Source organism: Alligator mississippiensis, chromosome 1 (assembly GCF_030867095.1).
Source record: "Alligator mississippiensis isolate rAllMis1 chromosome 1, rAllMis1, whole genome shotgun sequence".
NCBI lineage: Eukaryota > Metazoa > Chordata > Crocodylia > Alligatoridae > Alligator > Alligator mississippiensis.
Window position 1 is genome coordinate 151,999,172 of NC_081824.1, and position 22,254 is coordinate 152,021,425.

A 22,254-nucleotide genomic window follows, 5' to 3' on the forward strand; every position below is an offset into this window, starting at 1 on the left:
CAAGCCAAATCTACAAATCGAATCAGCAACCGAAGCTTCATACAGCCCTTATATATATATATATAATTCTCTCTCTATATATATACATATGTATATAGATCTATAGATATATATTTAATTCAACATCTGAATTATTTTGTATCCTGAAAAAGGATTAAATTCTGATCTGCCAAAGGGTCATTGGGGGGGGTTTCTGTTTGTCTGTTTTTGTTTTTAAACAAATTTAATTAAGTGCTTTACATTTTTTTGTGAAGCTGTAATTAAATTTGATGCCTTCTGTAGTTTTTCTTTTTTGTATAGCCATCAACAGAACAACATTTATTTCCTGTTTATTTCAGCAATCTGTTTTTGAAGCAAAACCTTTCTTGGCATCATTGGATTTGCTGTCACGGAAAACTATGTACTGGTTATGTTACAATAGTGAAATCAATACAATTTCTCCCACCAGTAAGATTAAACAGATATGTACATGTTTGCAGGATTGGAGCCTAAGTTAGCACTGAAAATATGGTATTACTTGGAGCTGAAACTCTCTTCCTCCTTTTTAAATTTGGAGGATGCATCCACACATGCAGGCATGTGCACTTGCAGCAACTGAAATGGAAGCGGTGCAAATTTGAACTTGGGCTTTTTACCTCAGTGCACATGCTTGGACATGCACTTTGGTGTGATGCACGTTGTGTCTCTTGGGGCAAAATAACGCTGCCTGGCTCCTCTCCAGTGACCCTGATAGCAGCTGCTACTGCTAGTGAGCGCGGGGCTTTTTTTGTTGTTGTTTTTTTTTTTAATTGCTAGGATGCTGAGGCTGGGTGGGGCAGCAATGGGGGCGCTCAGGGGGGCAGGCGGGGGATGGAGCTGGGCCGGGAAGTGATCGGGTGTCTTGGGGGGAGGTGGGGGATGAGGCCAGGTAGAGCAGCAGTGGGGGGGCTCAGGGGCAGGCGGGGGCTGGGTGAAGCAGCGATCAGAGGGGCTTCAAGTGGGTGAGGGATGGGTCCAGAAAGGTTCCCCCCATGGTCCCCTGCCCCCTCCTCCAGCCCCCCTCACACACCTTACTTAACAGCACAGAGCCTGCATCCAGGTCTCTGCAGCTGGCATGCCACTTACCCTGCACAAGCAGGCAGTGTGCTTCAGCACTGGGGCAAGGACCAGCCATAGAGACACTCTGGCTGGCTACCAGAGCTTCTCTGTGGAGGACCTGAACCTCTGGTTGCCACAGGGCATGGTAGTGGACCGTGCCCTGCCCCACTTTTTTTGCCTGGGGTATTTTTTGACCCCTGGATATCCAGGGATCTAATTTTGCTCCCATACTGTTCCTGTATGTGCCCCTGGCAGCATTTCAAAGGGCTTTAAGATGCTGCAAAAGGCATGTGAGTGCTCATCTGGATGTGCCCGGAGAGTTTAAAAACCTCTCAATAAGTAATTTGTTAAATCCATAATGCGATTACTAGAAACCCAAAATGGTCTATTTTAAATGGAGTAATAGTTGGAAAGGAAATTCATTTTCTGAATGAAGTAGTGGTTGGGAGGATAATTAAAATTATGAGAAAATGCTTATTTTTCAGATCAAATTTATGCAAAATTTATTATGTTGTCTTTTGTCTGTCTTTAGCAAAGGATTCCCACTTAATTATGATGATTTCTGTGATCATTTTGAAAAGTATTGTCTTCATTTGCAACTTGTTAAATTGACTTTTAATAAGGCAGCATAGATGTGCAAGGTAATGGCTTGAGACATAGGCAAAAATGTGAATTCATTTATAATTAGAGAAAATGTTCAGCCATGTAAAAGAAGAGTTTATTTAAATACATAGGCACAAAGGGTAAAAACAGACTTGCATTTCTTCCCAGGGAAAGCCTGTTTTCCTGGGATCCTACAGATGTACTAAACCCATTGTCCCACTTTAAGTACCTACAAAGTATGCAAGAAAAAATATGCTAACACTTTCTCCTTCCTCTTCCTCCCCTCCCCCTGAACAATGCTGTGTAGTCAGGTTAATTGCCAGAGAGATGACATAAGATCACAGGAAAATAGGGCTGGAAGGGACCTTGGAAGTCATCTAGTCCAGCTCCTTGCTCAAGGCGGGTTCATCCCTGACTAGACAGTTCCAAGCAAGTGTCCTTGTAACCTGCTCTTGAAAACTTCCAAGCATGGAGATTCCACAATTTCTCTAGGTAGTATATTCCAATGCTTGACTTCCTTCATAGTCAGAAAGTTCCTCCTAATCTCCAACATAAATGTCCCTTGCTGAAGCTTGAGGCCACTGCTCCTACTCCTGTCCCCTATAACCATAGAGGAAAAAAACGATCACCATACTTTCCAATTGCCCTTTGGGTATTTGAAGGTTGTTGTCAAATCCCCCCCACCCCCCCGTCTTCTCTTATCCAGACTACATAATAGGCCTGTGTGAAGTGGCTGATATTTGCTTCGGATTCGACTGATTCAGGGGACAGTGATTAAATTCAGCAATTCGAATCACTGTCCCAAATCAATTCGGCCAAATCTGATTCGGTGATTTGGCTGCTGCTGAATATCCAAATCAAACAGGCCCCATCCCCTGCCCATGCTCCCAGTTTCATCAATGGCTGCCCTGCCTGGCCCCAGTAACCCGGCTTAAAAAAAAAAAAAAAAGGCCCTGCACTCACTGGCTCCTGCCAGGGGCCTAGTGGTGTGGGGTGATGCCTGCTGCCTCCGACTGCCCCAAGCTGCATTGGGGAGGCTCTGCAACGAGCCCCCAGAAGCCCCAATGGCTGCTGCCACTGCCACTGCTGCAGCGGTGCAGGGCTTTTTTTTTTTTAAAGGGCTGGGATGCTGGGTCTGGGCAGGGCAGCCATTGATGGGGCTGGGAGAGTGGGCAGGGGGTTTTCAGGGGGGCTGGGGAAGGAAGGCAGGCGATGAAGCCTTGCAAGGGTACCGCCATGGTCCTTTCCCCCCTCCTCCAGCCCCCGCTTCCCCCTACTTACCGGCACAGGGCCCGGGTTGAGCTTCCTGCAGTGGCGAGTGGGGACTGTCCGAATCTCCGAATATTTTCTGAATTGATTCAGAGGCTTCAAATTGATTCAGACCTTTTTATTGGTCTCCCGATTCGATTTGGATTCAGAGATTCAGCCACTGAATTGGGCTGAATCTCCTCTGAATCGAATCGGCACCGGAAGCTTCGCACAGTGCTACTACATAACCCTGTTTCTTTCAGCCTTTCTTCCTAAGCTATGTTTCAGAGACCTCTAATACTTTTTGTTGCTCTGTGCTGGACTCTTTCCAAAATAGCTACACCCTTCTTGAAGTGTGAGGCCCACAGCTGGACACAGTACTCTTACAGGTGCTGAGTAGAATGGAAGAATTGCTTCCCTTGATTTGCAAGTGAAATTCCTGCTGATACATCCCAGGATGCTGTTGGCTTTTTGGCAACAAGATCAAGTTGTTGGCTTATATTTAATTTATGGTCTGCCCCCAGGTCCTTCTCTGCAGTACTAGCCAGTCATTCCCGGGCTGTATTTATGCATGCAATTATGCCAACCCAGGTGGAGGACTTCACATTAGTTCTTGTTTAATCTCATCAGATTAATTTTTCCAGTCTATCCAGGTCATTCTGGATTCTAGCCCTACTGTATCAACTATCTGTGACTCCACTCGATTTGGTATTGTCCACAAGTTTGCTAAAGACGTACTCAGTCCCATCATGCAAATAAGTAATGAAGATACTAAACAGCACCTGCCCCTGGACAGACCCCTAGAAAACCCCACATGATACCTCCTCCCAACTGGATATTTAGCCATTGATGACTGCTTGTTGAGTACTATGATCCAATAACTTATGTATCAACCTTACAGTACCTGCATGTAATCTGTATTTTCATAGCTGGTCAATGAGCATGTTGTGTTAAAAGGATGTAAAAAATGTGTAAAAGGCTATGTGACTTCTTTTGTGTTCCAGAGTTTGACTTGGATCAATCAGAACTGCTTCCAATGAGTCATCTATTTATACCAAAAGGGGCAAAAATCTTTTCCCTTCCAAAGGCTATTCTGCACCATTCTTTTCCAGTGGTGCAAATCAGGTTTAAAGGTGTCTTAACTAGATTTCTGCTCATACTAGGGCTGTGATCTGGGGGAGATGCTGCTTTATAGTAATCTCTCATTAGTGTAATGGCCTGTTGCGGGCTTTTGTATGTGGAACAAGTCAAAGCTAACTTGAGGCTGCTCTAATTTGCATCAGAGGAAACATGATATGTGCCACATTTACCCCTGTCTGTGATGCTCATGCTCCTGTCCTGCTGCAGTTGAAAGGCTAACCTTGCATCCTGTGTTTTCATCTGGAAGCTGCAGCGATGGGCCTTCTTTTTATTTACTTAATGGCTATGTGTCCTGGAACCATAATAAAGAACAAAAATTCTGCAGTGTTGCATCACCAACATGCAGCTCCTGCCATATTAAGATATCTGACAAATGACAGTTTGGGCTTTTACAATACAGTATTTGTTTATTTTTTTTCTCTAGGTATTTTGGAAAACTCTCAAAACCCCAGGTGAGCACCCTGCTAAAAGACAATGCATTTAGTAGATCCATTTATTACCAGTTTTACACACACATGATTTTCTACCAGTTCAATCTACTTTATGCCACCTTATTTTCCTTTTTAATTTAGCTGAATTAAGCAAATTGCTGTTGCATTTCTCCTCCACTGGCTCGTAGTAGTTTGCTTTCATTGATTTGTCTGGTCAACTTAAACATTAACTTATTTCTAAAAATTCTATGTTCTCCATTCCTACAAGTATGTAGGTGCCAAATAATAACTAAGTAATATATATATTAAGCCATTAGTATAAAATATATGCAAAGAAGTAGATTAAAACTCACTAGCCAGTAAATTATAGTAACTAAATTTATAGCCTCTAAGGCCTATACAGACACAAGGGGTATAAGTGAAATGCTTGCATATTTTTCACATAGCCATTGATTTTTCACACACTTATGCATATGTTTCACCTATATCACAAGTACAATGCAGATACTATTGAGATTAAAAAATGTGCAGGACCAAAGCTTTAGATTGTAAATTCTTCTTAGCAAAGATCAGTTATTTGATACTTTTTTTGAACAGTTGGCTTAGGGCCTGTGGTTTTATGAGAATACAGATAATAAACTGATCAGGTAAAATGCGTTGGTTTTTTTTAAATGCCGCATTTCCCCTTCTCCCCTCTCCCTGGAGGAAAAAGAAAATATTATGATCATAGGAAAGTGGGGCTGCAAGAGACCTCCTGAGTTCATTTAGTCTAGACCCCTGCTCAAGGCAGGATCATCCCTGTCTAAAATATCACAGCCAAATGTCTGTCTAAACTGCTCTTGAAGATTTCCAGGGATGGGGATTCCACAACCTCCCTAAGTAGCCTATTCCAGTGTTTAACTACCCTTATGGTGAAAGACTTCTTCTTAATCTCCACCCTAAATTTCCTCCACTGCAGTTTGAGGCCATGGCTCCTAGTTCTGTCCCCTACAGCCACAGAGAATGGAGGTGTGTCAGTTCCTCTGCTAGATTTTTACAATTGAAATGTCACTGATGTGATTCTCACCTCTGCTCTGGTATTATCAGGGGTGGATTAATGCATGGGCCCATGGGGTCTGGGCCCAGGGGCCCTGCCAATCAGGGGTACCAGGGGCAGCACAGTTCAGGTAGGCATCCAGAGCAAGCAGTGTGCTCCTCCTCCCCTTTGGCCAGGCCAGGGCCAGAGGCTAAGGGGAAGTACGGGGCTCTGTGCAGATGGTGGCAGCTTCCTGGGGCCATCTGTTGCCAGGAGGCCCATGGGTGGCTCTGCCCCCACTTCTGCTCTCCCCCATCTGTGGGTAGCCACCACCACCACCATCTCTGGGACAGGATAGGGTGGACAGCCCTGCCCAGTGAGGATGGCAAAGGGGTGGGCTGGCAGCCAGGAGCAGTGTGGAGCCTGTGGCCATCCCCCCCGCCCCCCCAATTGCCATGGCCTGTCCTGCAGTCCTGGGGAACCACAGCCCCTGCTGCATGACACCCGCTAGGCGGAGGAGCTGGGTTGAGTTGGGGTCGGGGCCGGGGCTGGGGCTGCCTTCACCTCAGCAGTGCTTGCACCCCCTGGCTTGCCCTGGACATCCAGAGGAGGCCGGGTGGGCCTAGTTGCAGCCCCCTGGTGGGTGCAGAGGGAACCTGCCCTCGTCTGGTAGGGGACTCCCAATTTTCTGTTTGCCCAGAGCCCCAATAAATCTTAATCCACCACTGGGCATTATACAACTTCAAAAACACTGGGCTGGTGAAAATACTAATGCTCTGAAAGCATTAATATAATATTACCCAGGTTAGGATTCCCTTAACACATGCTCTGTAGAACAAGATAAATCTGCCTCCAAAGGATCCCCTGGCAACACCTGTTTTATATGGAGTACTGGAGTCAAAATGAGGGCTGGGGGAGCATGTGAGTAAGGCTATATTATACGTAATCACAAAAATTCTGGACAGGAGACTGGGAAGATTGTTGTAACTTGGACAGGTCCTCAAGCCTGCCTAAGTTATGTTAGGGGCTGCAGAGCAGAAAGACACAATGATGGCTTGAAGCCCACTTAACCCCTCTGATCTTCTGGCTTGCAAGTTCAGTGAGTAGTCTCTTAGAGGTACAGCACTGAATCTTTTCCCAGCATTTTTTTGAAAGCTGTTTTCAGTGCTTGGAAGGCCTGAATGGCAATGTCACAGGAGTCTAAATTAGAGTGGCAATTTTTCCAGCTATGAATTGCTGGGGAAGGAAGATATGGATCTTAATTTCTGCTGTTTAGCAGAACAGTCAGTTAGAAAAGCCATTTCACAATAGGCCCATATATGTCTCCTGGAATCATGCAGGAGGTCCCATAATGGTGACCTTTCTCTTTGTGTCTCACAATGCTGACGGAACTTTCCACATTTTGAAAGGCAGATGCCACTGTATTTTGATAGAGTAATCATGTATATTTCTCTGCCCCTACTTCATGCATTCAAGGCCAGTTATATCAACCAAAGGGAGGCGTCTTTCCCTTGATCACTGGCCTGCCCTAATAGCACTTTTTATAAATGTGTTTACATGGAAAGAGAAAGGGATCCTTTTCTTATTGGTTGTTAATAAAAAATTAAGTAATTATTATTATTATTTTCAGCTGCTGTTAATTTTCTGATGTTTTTATGAAGCTAGACCCATAGAGTTTACCTTTAACATATAATCTAACTTTTTCACAGAGATCTTCCACTTTGTAGGCCATGAGACAGCTGCATGAATGTAGTCCACTTTTTTGTGATATTGATGTGGGTGGGATAGCAGAATAAAGAAAATAAATGTTTTGTCTCTTTTATTTGATATATTATGTGTTTGGGAATAGCTAGACAAGGTTCCTTGGGTGAATCTGATATCTTTTATTAGACAATTAATTTTTATTAATTCATTATTAATTAATAATTAATTGTTTTCCAACTATTTGAGTTGGTCTAATAAAAGATATCAGATTCACCCAAGGAACCTTGTCTGCCTATGTCCTTAGACCAACACAGCTACTACCTACACCCCTGTGTTTGGGAATATATATTTTAAGAGATGTAATTACCTTAACTCCATATTAACAGTTCAGCTACAGTGTTCTCCATTTGTACCAGCTCATTTTTCACACTGCAGGAAGCACATTAATATATATGCTACTTTCATAGACATCCACATTTCTATATATCAAATAAAAATGTGGAATAAATCATAGTAGTAACATGAGAGAGAATTGTATTTAATAGAATGCAGTCCTGCATTTTGTATTGGAAGCAGCATTTCTGAATACTCTTGTGGTGTACGCACCAGAAATTAACTTCCTTGAAAATAATTATAGCAAATAATACAAAAATGTTGTTCCTATTCCTAGATATCTCTGGATATTAAAAGGATTTTGCATGGTATTTTCTATAGGAAGCTCTGTTACTGATATTGCTTTAAAACTACAATTCCATACCAGAATTATTGGATTATTTTGTGTGTCTGTATAATGGGGTACAAGGAAATGCAATTGTATATAATAAGAATACTTGGGAAGTACTGGTGGTAATAAAATCTTTAAATGGTGTAAACTGAGACTGCTGTTATTTGCTAGGCCCATTTCTTGTTGAATTTTGTTGCATGGGGGAAATAGGAACCCCTTCCATCTTTATCCTTTTTCTCTTAACCCTTCTAGTAATGCCTCAAAAGTTGAGATATTCCTTACTTCTATGCCCTCTGGCAAAGGTTAACATTGCAAATGAGTGTAGGAGTGGAATAGGCCTTCTGAAGGGAGAAAAGAAGAGGTGGATGAAATCCTGGCTCAATAAAGTCAATGGGAGCTTTGCCATTAACTTTATTGTAGCCAGTTTTACCCTCCAGGTTTAAGTCTTTGCCTACCAAGCAGATTCCTTGCCTGTACTATACACTGAACATCTGTTCCTAAGGCAACTGCATCCAATTACACCTAACCATATATTTTGGGGGGGGGGGGGGGGGGGTTCTTGTTTCAAAGATCATGAACCTTATTGAAGCCCTCTCTTTAAAATAGAGAATAATTTTCTTTTAATCAATGGGCAATTTAAATTTTCTTTCATCCTGTATTTACTATTTTAATTACTACTTTATATTTTGCCCTGTGTTAGGTAGGGAGCATCTACAACAAAGGAAAAAAAGAATATTTCTCCTTCCCACTCCCCAGAAAGCTAAGTACAATGTGACCTGAGAGATATAGTGGAGAAGAATGTATACAGATGCTCTCGTTCACTACTTGTCTAATCTAAGACCAAAAATGAAATCTACTAACTGGCACATTCAAGATGAAAATCAAGCATACAAAATACATTGATCAAAGCATAGCACCTCTTCACTGTATTGTACTGTTCTTTAAAAAGAGGAAACAAGCTATGTTAATGTATTCATTAACCAAAACATTAAATATTAAAAAAGGAAATGTTAATGAGAATTGACCTGACAACAATCTAGGAAGCAGGATGTTATAAAAGATTCACTACTCTGCTGACAGAAACATGAATGATGATGGGGGGGGCGAGGGGGGAGAGGAGGAATCTTCTTGAAGCAATTCAAAATGTCACAACAGGCAACAAAATGGTAAATATCGTTATCTGTGACTTGATTCTTTTTTCTTGATTTTTTTTTAATTTTTTTAAACTACCTACCACAAAAAATATACAGTATGAAAGATGTATTCTAGAGAGATTCCCAGATAAGGTTTAAAATCTGTCAAATGAAATATAGTTGACTAATTGGATTAATGCATACATTTACTTCAGTTGTTTGTTTTTAAAACATGAATTCTGCAGTCTCATACAGGCCAAATTCTCTTTGAATTCAGCTGCTGTTGATTCAGTATTGATCCTCCAAAATACTGAAGTTCCAAATGAAAATGAGTCTTCTGTTCTAATTATAGTGCTTAAGGTATCACTGACCTCTGTACAGTTTGCCAGGAGAAGCATTCACAGATATCCAAGTACAGAACAGCAAAGATGAGTGCATTAGCAGGAAGGGAAGGGAGGCGGACGGGGCCATTCACACTGCCACTGTGGAGGGAAGGACAGCCCCTTGCAGCTCAGGGCCCTAGGCATGTGCTTATGCATTAATCCAGCCCTGTTGGTGGGACTCTGTGGACAATATTGTATAGTGTATGTTGGCACAACATTTGATTTCACCTAGAGCAGGGGCAGGCAATTATTTCAGGCAGAGGGCTGCTTACTGAGTTTTGGCAAGCCATCAAGGGCCGCATGACAGGTAGCCAGGGGCAGATAAATATTAATTTTCTAAATTTTTTTAGGGGTTGTGTGGGCCAGATAGAATGGCCTGGTGGGCTGCATCCGGCCCATGAACCGCATTTTGCCCACTGCTGACCTAGAGCTTTTCATTGTTTTTATGATTAAGTACAGATGTTTAAGAATCCTGAGGCAGAAGTGCTCTAAGTATAGCACTTTACTCAAAGTGCTCTAGATTAGGTCAGGACAGAACTGAACATACTTGTGCTGTTTGATGTAGGGGGAGAGGGGGCTTGAAGCCTACCTGCACAGGCTGCAGTCAACAGCCTGCAGGAGCAGCCAAGTGGCTGGCCACCCCTGAACATCCAGGGTCAGGGTAGCTATGGGGACAGAAACATCAGATGCTGTCACTGAACAGCCCAGGTGAGGGTGGGGAAGAAGGAAGGGCTGGCCCAGTGCCCAGGCAGAGCACAGGAGCTCTGCCCAAGGCTAGAGTGCAGCCTTACAGAATGCTGCCTGGGATGGCAATGATCATGCTCTAAGTTAACCCTTGATAAAATCTGTCACAGACATTCAATAAAGCGCTCTAAAAGAATGATTAATCTAATATCTCATCCATCAAGGGTTAATTTAGAGTACAATCCACCATTTTTAAAACATTCTAAGAGCCATAGATGTCTGTTTGGTTATAGCTTTAGAGCACTTTCTGTCTTCTTCCTTCTTGTGTCCTTGTGACAAGGTATTTTGCAGAAATTGCAGCTTTGTTGGAATGGGACATGGCTACACTGTGAGCACTTCTGCTGTGGCCTCGAATTTATGACCTCTGGGTTGCCACTCATGCACCCTAGCACCTGTATTACCCAAGGCCTTTCTGCCTACTTAAAACGAGACGGGTGTAAGGTCTGTACCTAGCCTAGAAGGACAATAGTATACGGTCAGATTCTTTCCCTCTGTTCCAGTGGCTTTGTGCCTCTCAGGCAATGCAAAATGGCTGGAATCTGGCCCCACCTGACCATGCTGATTGTTGTTGGGTAATGTGAGCTTGTGTGGCCAATTCCTTTGCTACCTGTCTTCCTCCTACACCTTGGTGGAGGGGAATGGACAGTGTATGCTGGTGGTGTTCCATTTCTTAACTGGCATATATGCTCTTTGGCTAGGGACAGACATTCAAAAAGCCTGAGTCTGAATTAATTCAGTCTTTGCTGGTTAATCTAACCTGCCTAGGTTGAACCGGTTTCCAAAGGAACAGACATTCTCTCTGGACTGAGGAAATGCAGGCACATGCCTGCAGTGGCTCAGGCTAGAAGACCGGGGGCACTAGAACAGCCTTCCCTTCCCTTTCAGTGGGGCATGGCCAGACCCCAACAGGATGCTTTGATTAGGAAGGGGTCCCCCCGCCTTTCCCCAGCAGCCCAGCAAGGAATTGATAACAGTATTTATCACCCCATTAAGAAAACAAAGGGACATTAGAAGCTACTGTTGATTCTCCCTTTGTCCTGCCACAGCACTCCCAGCATGTGGTCTGCTAGCTAATGCTGTAATCTGTAAGGCAGAGGGGCAGGGAGGGAGTGGGGAGAGTAGGCAGATGCCTGCAGTCTCTGCTGGAGCTCTGGCCAGGGAGCAGAGGGGAGGGGCCAGCCCTGCTGTGGAGCAGATTCCCACCCATCCCAGAAAGTGTGCTGGGATGCTGGGGGTGTCTGGTTTAACTTAAACCAGCAAGGGGTCTGGGACAGACATCGCATAAGCCAGTTTAAGCCAAATCAATTAAGTCTGATACTACATTCAACCAGGTTTATCTCAAACCGGTTTCAGCCATTTTCAAACTGGTTTATGTGCACTGAATATCTGTTCTGTTGCAGGCTTAAACCAGTCTCTGATAACTTAAACCAGTTTATGTGTAATGTCTGTCCCTAGCCTTAGGCATAAATTACAGCAGCCTAATGGCTGCTGTATTTTATGCAGGGGTGAGGGCAGTTTTATTACCAGGGTGTCAGACTTTCTTTTTTAGGTGGTTTACGTGTACATGTTTCTTTAGTAAGGCCTACTTTTCTTAATGTTTTTAGGAAAGTCTTTATGCAAGGCTTATTAATTGTTATATTCCCTGGCTGCCTTTATCCCTCCTTTTTTGAAGAAGAAGATCTGAGGCATGGACTTTTTGGGAAAGAGGATGATAAATGACTAAATTCTCTTAAATTTCTGATAATCTGAATTTTGACTTTGGGTTAAAGCATATTAACTTTTGTAGGAGTTATATGAATATGCAGTTTGTTATACATCAAAAAGGGATAGGAAGGATAGGAAAAAGAGAGAGTTTAGCTCAAAGAATGTGTCACAGAACCCTTAAATAGCAGTAAATACCATACCTCTCTCAACAGAATCATTATACACCATATAGTAACAAGAAAGTGTGAAATTACATTGATTTTCATGTTGGATCCTTTCAGTTCTGCTGTTTCTCCTAAATGATGCAAGGCTAAATCAGCTTTTCTGCCAGTCACCTGTCCATAACAACTTTCACTGTAACACTCCTTTGGCAGCCAGCTTAAAAGAAAAGAAAATGCACTGAACAGGATTGAGTTTAGTAGGAAATTAATTTGGAGTGTTTCTTCAGCAGTAATAGCATTGACATTTTAGGCTCTCTTCTGCATATTGTTTTTCTTACAGACCTAATCATTCTGCCATCTCATGAGAATGTTTTTAATAGATAAATCATTTGTGGAAGAAATTTAGAAGCTAAATTAAAACATTTCTTCTTAATTGTTATTGATTTAAAGCAATTCTTTATAGCGTTAGTTAAGAGTTTTTTTAATGTAGTGATTACCATTTAAACTTTATGCTACTTACCTTCTGCATTTTCATGAAACAATAGGGACACTATCTAGTGATAAAAATAATATTTATAATTCCCATGGCTTTGAATACAAGGTGGTGTACTGAAGTGCATGAAATGTCTGCTTATGTTTTAAGGGCAGGTAACTAATCCAGATAGATCTTCATTTTGTTAACTGGATTTGTAACCGTAATACATTTTGACTATGGAATTCAAAGGAAATGCTTTTATTTAAAGTACTTTCAGCATGTGTGCCTTTAAACAGGTTACTTAACATGCTGGCTTTGCAGGGGAATTTGTTCCCTGAGGAGCATCTCAGCCAGCCCCCTAAAACAAAGTTCACTCTTTTAAATAAATACAGAGAGGGGAGCCCTTTTTGCTGTGCCCCAGCACAGCAGTCTGCCCCTCTTTGTAGCAAACTACTCCTTTCATAGTTTGCATACTCTTTTGAGAGCTTTTAAAGCTTCCAGTGGGATACTGTTTACCCAAATACTCCACAGTAGGGCTTTCTTAACATGGCTGATTGTTCCTTCTTAAAGAGCCAGACCACCCTGTTAGAGTGCCCCAGTCTTGCAAGAAGTATTTGAATAACTTAAGCACTGACTAATGTTATTCACTTGTGTTTCTACTTAAGTAATACTCTTCATTAACTCAAAATATCATGTTTTGCGCAGTAGTTACAACAATCTAGAATAGAGGTATCAAATTCACCTCTCCTTATATGCCAGATCTAGTCTTACCCAGGCTCCTTGCAGTAGGGCTGTGTGAAACGGGCCCTATTTGATTCGGATTCAGCCCAAATCAGGGACAGTGATTCAATCCATTGATTCGGATCACTGTCCCTGGTTTGATTCAGCTGAATCTGAAGATTCGATGCTGATTTGGACAATTCAGACACAGGCACAGCTTTAAAAGTTTTTTCTACATACCTTGAGGTAGCAGGCACGGCTCCTGATTGCTGCAGTGCTGGGGTGCATGGAGCATCCCACAGGAGATGCTCCAGTGCACTCAGCAGAAAAACTAGAAGTGGGCCAGAAGTACTTCCGGTCCTCTGCCAGGAAGCGCACTGGGGGGAGGGCCTCCTTGCCCCCCCAGGCTGGGTGATTAGCCACGGGGAGAACCCAGGTCCTCCCCCCAGACCCAGGAGGCACCAGTCACCGAGTTGGGTGGGCATGGGGGGGCGGGGGGGTCCTGTGCACTCTCTGGACCAGGAAGTGGACTGGAAGTGTTTCTGGTCCACTTCCAGGTCTGCTGCCAAGCACACGGGGGAGCCCCCTGTGCTTCTGTGGGACACTGCATCTGCCCCAGCACCACAGCGTTCAGAGCCCCTGCTACCTAGAGGTATGTAGAAAAAACAGTTAAAGCTGTATCTACATCTGAATCTCTCCGAATCAATTCAGAGAGTTCTGAATCGATTCGGAGAGGTTAAAGGGTCCTCTGATTCAATTCAGATTCAGAGATTTGGCCACTGAATCAGGCCGAATCACCACCAAATCGAATCAGGGACTGAAGCTTCGCACAGCGCTACCTTGCAGCCCATATTCAGACACAATAGGGAGGCAAGCAGTGGTGGCAGCAGAGTCTGCAGAGGTTAACACATCTACTCACCTCTGTAGTCCACACACCCCCCCAACAGGGCTCTGTACCCCAGAGTTGACCTCACCCCTGATCACCCTGCCCACAAATTCCTGGCTCCTTTAAGAGCTGCGCAAGTCAGATGACACAGCTCTGGGAGCCCTGCAGGCCATATATTTGACACCTCTGATCTAGAAGATTATTGCCAGGGGTTTTCACAAATCCTATTATGATGTCTACTGACAGTTCATTTATATGTTAAGGAAAGATTTTCTTTGCTAACATGAATGTTACCATTCTGTGGTTAGTTCATTTTATCCTATAGTTTCCCATCACACTTGTTGAATCTTTTTGTTCTTTTATATTTGCTATTAGCTTCTTCCATCAATGCTGTCTTATTATTCCTCTAAAACCATAACATAATTCAAAACAGTGCATTTCATTGGGCAGAATAACTGACACAAAACAAGTTAGTTGCATAAAGAAGGCACAATCTGATGTTTTGTGTGTTTTTTGTGTTGGTTTTATGAAAATTAATACTTTTAAAAGTGAAAATGGTGTTTATATTTGTCTCAGATAAACCAAATATCTGTTTATGTTGCTAGTTTTAGTGTTAACAATTCAACATCAGAAGGAAGATATCCTGCTCTTGTAAGAAGTAGCCTTTCCTGGAGGATAAAGCACATCTTGAATCAACTGAATTGCTTATTTTATTTAAATTATGATTTTATTAATTTCAATGGAGGAAAGTTCACTCAACCTGAACCAAGGTGGTAGCATGATGAAGAGTCTAAGATGAAATAAAACAACTCCTGGACAGAATCTTAGACTTGGAGGGATATAGAGGGGCATTGAACTTTCTAGCACCGGATTGAAGTAGGTTAGGAAATTATACCAAAGAGAGAAACTGGTTCTCAAATGAAATTTTCTGACAAGGAGATATGGTTTTCTTTATTGTATAACCAAAATAAATATGGGGATTTTCTAGGGCTAGAGCATTTCAATCATGTTCTGTGTCATCATCAGTTATGGAAGTAATGTCATTTACTCCTTTCCTTCAAATGATTCTACACGCAAACATGACATTGATTAAAAGGAAAACATTCCCCACTACTAGTAAATGAGTCTATGATTGAGGTAGTCTGCTACAAAGTTAAGATATTGGGCACGGACTCACATAATAATTGAACCATTCCAGAACTGTCACTGATTGGGGACCAGTTCATACCTGTTGCGGGATATGGTATGGACACACTTAGCAATTGAAACATACCCAAATGTCATTTTCTGGGAACTGGTTCATAATTGTGTGAAGTGCTATGGCTCCGATGCTGGGAGATAGGAGTGAGCACCCTTCCCAGCATGTGCCACAGTGGGTGAGTGGAGTGGGGAGTGATTGTACCCAAGGTTTGGGTGTCTGGGGGGGGGGGGGGTGGCCTGTGGCTCAGAGGTGTTTTCACTTTTCTGTTTTCCATTCTCTCCTAAACACGAGTTCAGTTAACTTCATTAGCCTGCAAATAACCAAAACCTACAGAGTGCTTGCCTGAGTTGTTATGCTTGGACCTATTCTTTTTGGTTCCCAGGGGGGCATGATGACCGGCTGTGGTTGAGTAAGAACTGAGAATAAAGCTGGTTGTTAGAAAGGGATGAAAGCTTTTATGAACAAGGAGTGCAGGGTTGCACATTGATTTAAAAAGTGCCAACAAAAGGGGAAGAAAGGGAGCACTAGAGGTCTGGGTATGTGTCAAAGCAGCCAGCAGTGTGTGTGTGAGAGGGGGTGAGGAACAATGAAGTGTGGGATGCCCAGAGGACCAACCAGACTTATGTAATAGAACACAGTGAGCAGTTCAAAATACTACTTGATTTTCCAGGTATGCTTTTTGAACTGTTTCACATGGATCTAAACCAGTTTAAAATGTGGATTTAACAGGTTTTCATGTTTGCCCATTTCCAGTTTAAACCACATTTAAGCCACTATAAGTGTTATGTGTGTCTGTATCCATTGCTTTCTGTTCCTTACCTCATACTCCCATTGCTCAGGTCTTAGACTGTTCAAGTGCTTGGAAGAATTTAAGAGCAAGAGACAGGTCTATGGTGGAGGAAAAAACCAAGATAAGGTGGAGAAGAGTTGAATTGAGCAGCAGGTCTTGGAGCTGACCTTGGCCTGTGTGTGAGAGAGGGAGGGAGAGAGAGAGAATCCATCCCTAAGGACAAGACACTTACCTGTTATGACTTGCACCCAAAACTCCTGGGGACATTGACTGACTGGTACAACCAACATAAGACAAAAAATGAAAACTGACCTCCTGAGTTGTTCAGTAAATGCTGCAGAATTAACTCTGTGCAGGCTTCCCAAAGTGCAGTGTGGAATTTGGCCAAAATAGGAGTTTTGCAAAGACAAGGATGGGGAGGCAGGATGCCAGATTCCATTTTGATATTGTATTTTAGTTGAACACAATACATAGTATATCCGATACATGCTAATTGGCAACAGTCTGGCAAGGTGGATATAATTAAGCTGCACTTTCTCAGCCTAAACTTATTGTTGTTCTTGGGGATTGGAGACAGGATCCAGATTGTCAAAGGACTAAGGGAGCCCAGCACCCACTTATTTCAGTGGCAGCTTAGTGCCCAAATATTTTTCAGGTCTAGGTCTAAGATTTTTCTTAATCTGCTAGCAAATTGCCTGTCAAGAATGATGTGGTGGGGGCAGCAGGCAGGGACAGAGTGCTGCCACCCACCACCGCACACTGTCACCGCCTCCCAGTGGCACTGCTGGCCTCACCCCCCCCACACACACACACTCTGTCCCCACCGTCACGGTGGCACTCCACACTGGGATTGGTTGTTTCAGTAACCAATCAAAGGGCTCCAAGACCATTTTGGACAGACAGACAGATGGACTAAGCCCTTTATTACATAAGAATTGGTACAGTTGGAATCCAGCTATTTCACAGGATTAAGTCCCTAACTTCCCTGCAGAGATGTGAGTTTGTATCCAGAAGTATACAGACTTGCAGCAAATAGATATGTGGGATCACTGAGGTGCTCCAGATGTTTGATGCAGCTTTTACCGTATTTTCTTGTATACTGTGTGCTCAAAATAAGATACACACTTTTTTTTGAAAGGCAGAATGTAGAAAAAGATTTTTCCAAAGTCATGGCCAATTGTATGCCATAGAGTAAGTCTTCCTGGAAACACAGTGTTCTGGAAGTGTGACATCTCAGGAGACACTGTGGATGAGGCAGCAAACAAAGTAAGGAAGTTCCTACTGCCTCATCCAGGTTGTCTCCTGGGATGTCACACCTTCTGGACTATCCTTGTTTGTAGGAGAACTCATTTTTGTGTTACACAAAGTCAGGTCTAGATCCTTGCAAGGGCAGCAGCAAGACCATTAGTTCTTTATTATAACTAGTTTTTTATATATGTTCCCAGAGACATAGTGAGCTAATTCAGTGCCTGTGGCAGGGGTGGGAGGTATGCCCACCACTGTAGAGAGGGGTGAGGGGAAGGGAAGTCTTACCTGTCTGGGCTTTCTGTACAAGGAATGCAGTTGCTGCTGCTGCTGCTGCTGCTGCTATAGCCAGCACTGCCTTCCCTGTGCAAAAAGCCTGGGTAGCAATGGCAGAGAGAGAGAGAATCCAGCACAGCAGCTCAGTGATGTGAGCCACCCATAGGGCCTCATTTGCTCGCTCCCCTCCCCATATATGATACAGGACACAGGGCTGTGCCTGCTGTGAGAAGAGCCCAGGGAGGCAGGGAGAAGCACCATTCCACTGACCCCCCTGCTTTCCCCAGGTACACTGCTAAGTATGGGGCTCCTTTTGCTGTAGTAAAGATGCCAGAGGGGCACAGATTCTGGTACCTCTTCATAGTTGACATGCAGACCTAGTGCCCTGCTCACCACACCCTAATTACACTACTGTAAGTTCATGCAAGTCAAATGTAGTTTCTATATCACAAGTCTCATCAGGATGCTACCAGCAGCTCACTTGCTGCTTCAGGCACAAGCTATAGTGTTCAGCCATGGCTGTGAGAGAGTTAACATAGGACTGATTACTCCTTCAGCTTACTGAGCCAGACAAGCACCAGATATCTTGGCAGCTGCCTGCCATGCACAGTGTCCCCAGCTGCGTTTCTTCCCCAGTGAAGAAAATGACTTTCCTACTTGATGTGTTTTATTCGAGTAAATACGGTATTTCAAAAAGATCATCATTTTCCCAGTCAGCTACACGGGATCACTGATGAGCTCCTGCTGACTGGAGGAGCAGTGTCCTTCTGAAGTAAAAACTGCAGCAGACATCTGAGCAATTTGTTCTTATGGTAATTTAGCAACCTGCTGTCAATTAAACACAAGGGTCGTGGGTTGTGAACCATCTGGATATGAAGGATCAGGGTGCTACTGTATCCATTTTCATGTTGACAGCATTTGTCAGCAAGCTGTGGTGTTAGGAATCTTGTGACTGCCAGCTCTTCATTCTTAAATCCTAGATACCATCTCAGCTTCTTGGTGTAGTCTTATGTTTTCTTCATTCATTTACCTTGATTTTTGCTTCTCTTTCCCTCTCTTGTCCACCTCATTTGTCCCCTCACCTATCATCTTATTCTGTCTCCCCTTTTCCATATCTGTGCAAACCACTTTCCTCTACCCTCCCTTTATCTTCAGCATTCATACCTATTAACATGATAGCCTTTCTTTTCCTTGGTAGCCAGTCACAATGCACAGTTGTAACACCAATATGTAGGAAGGGGAAATGGATATATTAGTCTAAGGAAAAGGTAAAGAACATATAACCATGAATGCAGCTGATAGAAAAGGAATTGAATTCAACAGCCAGCAGCACCCAGTGAGAGTTGAGGTGGACGTTATGTTGTCGCCTTTCCAAGCCTGAAAATCCTAACTTAAAACCATGAAGGCTAAAGATAGAAAAAAAACTTGATGTTAAACTCTGTTGCAAAGCACAGTAAAAACCAGAGAAACAACTCTTTATTCTCCAGATAAATCTTATTTAAAAGGGGATCAGAGGAAAACAAGAAATTATCACGGTAGGAAAGCTTTTACAAATAGCGTAGTTCATTCCATTGCAAAATTGTCTTCTGTACCAAGCCGTACATATGTAAGTCTATGTACAACATGAAAGAGCAACTTACTGTGTATATAGTTCAAAGGTCAGTGTGCATTAAGTGCTCCAGCAAGGATGAAAGTCTATCACAGCCTGCAAGCACAGACCCTGTTCTTTAACTCGGGCTCTTCAACTCATCTGGAAAAAAATCATTTTTAGCTCTCAGTACTGAAGTATGAACCAGCACGAGCAGTGTGTTCCCCTCTGTGTGCAATTTATAGAGGATATGAGTCTGTTATGGACCAATCTATGGAATCATGCCCTTCAGTTTGGGCTGTAGAAGTCCTACTTTTAGCTCTGAAGACTGCTGGTTGAATTGCTAGCCTCGGCCCAAGTAGTAGCCATTGCATTAGCTTTGCAAATATTGTAAGTAATAGAAACATTCCATAGAATATAAAAATAATTTGTCCACTTCCAGTTTGCAAAGTGATAGGAAATAAGTAGACATCAGACCAATGAGAAAAAGAAGTTTTGGAAGGATCTGTCTCACTATATATGTTGAATGTAAAGGAAGTTTTAGCACTCTTTTAAGAAAATACAAAAACTCTCAAGGTACCTGGAAGAAAATGGGATAATAACACATGGCTTTATATTTAATGGGAATAGGTTTGAAAATGATAAAGAGATTGTCTCTGCATGCTAAAAAGCCACAAGTAGAATTGATATTAATTCAGCTACTAATTTTAAATTTTGTTTGTTACTAAAAGATAATCTGTGCAAGTTTTAGGGACTAATACAATTATTAAACCTATAAACAAAAGTATACTCATGGCACAAAAGAATGCATTTAATAGATTCATAGATGTTAGGGTCGGAAGGGACCTCAACAGATCATCGAGTCCGACCCCCTGCATAAGCAGGAAAGAGTGCTGGGTCTAGATGACCCCAGCTAGATGCTCATCTAACCTCCTCTTGAAAACCCCCAGGGTAGGGGAGAGCACCACCTCCCTTGGGAGCCTGTTCCAGACCTTGGCCACTTGAACTGTGAAGAAGTTCTTCCTAATGTCCAGTCTAAATCTGCTCTCTGCTAGCTTGTGGCCATTATTTCTTGTAACCCCCGGGGGCGCCTTGGTGAATAAATACTCACCAATTCCCTTCTGTGCCCCCGTGATGAACTTATAGGCAGCCACAAGGTCGCCTCTCAACCTTCTCTTGCGGAGGCTGAAAAGATCCAGTTTCTCTAGTCTCTCCTCGTAGGGCTTGGTCTGCAGGCCCTTAACCATACGAGTGGCCCTTCTCTGGACTCTCTCCAGGTTATCTGCATCCTTCTTGAAGTGTGGCACCCAGAATTGCACGCAGTACTCCAACTGCGGTCTGACCAGCGCCCGATAGAGGGGAAGTATCACCTCCTTGGACCTATTCATCATGCATCTGCTGATGCACGATAAAGTGCCATTGGCTTTTTTGATGGCTTCGTCACACTGCCAACTTATGTTCATCTTGGGGTCCACTAGGCTTTCCACTTCTGTGCTACCCATCAGGTCATTCCCTAGGCTGTAGGTGTACTGGACATTTTTCCTTCCTAGGTGCAGCACTTTGCATTTCTCCTTGTTGAATTGCATTCTGTTGTTTTCTGCCCTCTTGTCCAACTTGTCCAGGTCTGCTTGCAGCTGTTCCCTGCCCTCCGGCGTGTCCACATCTCCCCATAGCTTTGTGTCATCTGCAAACTTGAACAGAGTACATTTCACTCCCTCGTCCAAGTCACTGATGAAGACATTAAAGAGTATCGGTCCAAGGACCAAGCCCTGCGGGACCCCACTGCCCACACCCTTCCAGGTCGAAACCGACCCATCCACCACGACTCTCTGGGTGCGACCCTCCAGCCAATTCGCCACCCACCAGACTGTGTAGTCATCCAAGTCACAGCCTCTTAACTTGTTCACCAGTATGGGGTGGGATACCGTATCGAAGGCCTTCCTGAAGTCTAAGTATACGACATCCACCCCTCCTCCTGTGTCTAGGCGTTTTGTAACCTGGCCATAAAAAGAAACTAGATTGGTCAGGCACGATCTGCCTGCCACGAACCTGTGCTGATTTCCCCTCAGCATAATTTGTCCTGCCGGGCTCTCACAAATGTGAGCCTTGATAATTTTTTCAAAGACTTTGCCAAGGATGGAGGTGAGACTGACAGGTCTATAGTTGCCCGGGTCCTCCTTCCTCCCCTTTTTGAAAATGGGGACCACGTTAGCCCTTTTCCAGCCCTCTGGGACTTGGCCCATGCGCCATGAGCTTTCAAATATTCCCGCCAGTGGCTCTGCAATGATGTCGGCCAGTGCCTTCAGCACCCTTGGATGGAGCTCATCCGGGCCTGCCGACTTAAAGGCATCCAGTTCTTCCAAATGACTCTGCACCATTTCAGGGTCTACGCATGGAAGTCTGGCGCCTTGCTGCTGCCTCTCTACAACCCCAGTGAGAGACTTGTCGTGTCCCTCACTTAGGAACACTGAGGCAAAGAACTCATTGAGGAGTTCAGCCTTGTCCCTCCTGTCCGTCACCAATTGTTTCTGCCCATTTAGCAGGGGTCCTATTCCTCCCTGGGCCTTCCTTTTACTCCCTATATATCTAAAAAACAATTTCTTGTTGTCTTTTACTTGGGTTGCCATCCTCAGCTCCATGGTAGCTTTGGCCCGTCTAACTGCCTCCCTACAAGCACGAGCAGAGGAGGTATATTCATCTTTGGTGATCTCTCCCTGTTTCCACTTTTTATGTGCTCCCCTTTTGGCCCTTAGGCTGCTCTGGATTTCTCTGGTCAGCCAGGGAAGCCTCCTGGCCCCTTTCCCTCTTTTGCCTCGCTCTGGGATCGTCTTGCTTTGTGCCCGAAGGATCGTTTCCTTAAGGCACAGCCACCCTTCTTGGGCTTCCATCTCTTCAAATCTCCTACTCTGCAGTGCGTCCTTGACTAATCACCTGAGTTCATTGAGATCAGCTTTCCTAAAGTCTAGCACTTTCACCCTACTAGTTACCTTACCCACTCGACGTCTT

General features: G+C 43.6%; 1 protein-coding gene across 2 annotated transcripts in view; it reads left to right on the top strand.

The window, feature by feature from the left end:
• The window catches only part of SLC35F3 (solute carrier family 35 member F3), a 346,640-nt gene that overhangs the window by 18,169 nt on the left and 306,217 nt on the right, over positions 1 to 22,254 (top strand). The window lies entirely within an intron of this gene.